Source organism: Alexandromys fortis, unplaced genomic scaffold (assembly GCF_014885135.2).
Source record: "Alexandromys fortis isolate MF-2015 unplaced genomic scaffold, M_Fortis_MF-2015_v1.1 scaffold_72, whole genome shotgun sequence".
NCBI lineage: Eukaryota > Metazoa > Chordata > Mammalia > Rodentia > Cricetidae > Alexandromys > Alexandromys fortis.
Window position 1 is genome coordinate 1,448,446 of NW_026067969.1, and position 755 is coordinate 1,449,200.

The 755-nt window shown below is 52.3% G+C and overlaps 1 protein-coding gene across 13 annotated transcripts in view; it reads right to left on the reverse strand.

Moving 5' to 3' along the window:
- Ccdc187 (coiled-coil domain containing 187) overlaps positions 1-755 on the reverse strand; it is a 53,172-nt gene that overhangs the window by 11,042 nt on the left and 41,375 nt on the right. The gene's annotated exons all lie outside the window — the stretch shown is intronic.

The following is a 755-nucleotide window of genomic DNA, read 5'->3' on the forward strand; positions in this document are numbered from 1 at the left end:
AGGGAAAAGGGAGATGGGGAGGAGGCAGAAATTTTTAATAATAATAAATAAAAAAGAACTCAAAAAAATTAAGTTCTAAGAGCTAGTGGGACGAGCATAAGATAAGGCCAAGCATTCATTCATTAATAATAAGTTTCTGTGTCCTGCTTTAAGGACTGGTGGTCTGAGAAAGCCTGCTACAGTTTCCAGCATGGGGAAGCCACTATGGGGAAAGGCCTGCTGCTCCTTTCACCCATCTGTGGTCAAGGGACACTCTTCATGTCTCTCCTCCGAACACAGGCAGGAACCTCATCCCCTTTTGCTGCAAAATGGCAAGGCCTCAAAGAAAGTCCAGCTGCTGCTGGCCATAGAACAGCTACTATAGTCCCAGAGGCTGGAGTGGTCACACACATGCTTTCTGCTGCCCCAAGCCAGGCTGTCTGTGTGCTCTGTCACCCTACGTCCCACAGAAGTGCTCTAGGGAGCTCCATGTGCCCATATCCCTCAACCACAGAGCCAGTAACTGTGGCAGCTGTTTGATCTGTCCTGGAGTTCAGGGCAGATCTGGTCCTCCCATGTACTCTCCCCCATCCTCCTGGAGTTCAGGGCAGGTCTGGTCCTCCCATGCCCTTCTTCCCCCATCCTCCTGGAGTTCAGGGCAGGTCTGATCCTCCCATGCCCTTCTACCCACCCCCATCCTCCTGGAGGAGTTCAGGGCAGGTCTGGTCCTCTCATGCCCTTCTACCCCCATCCTCCTGGAGTTCAGGGCAGGTCTG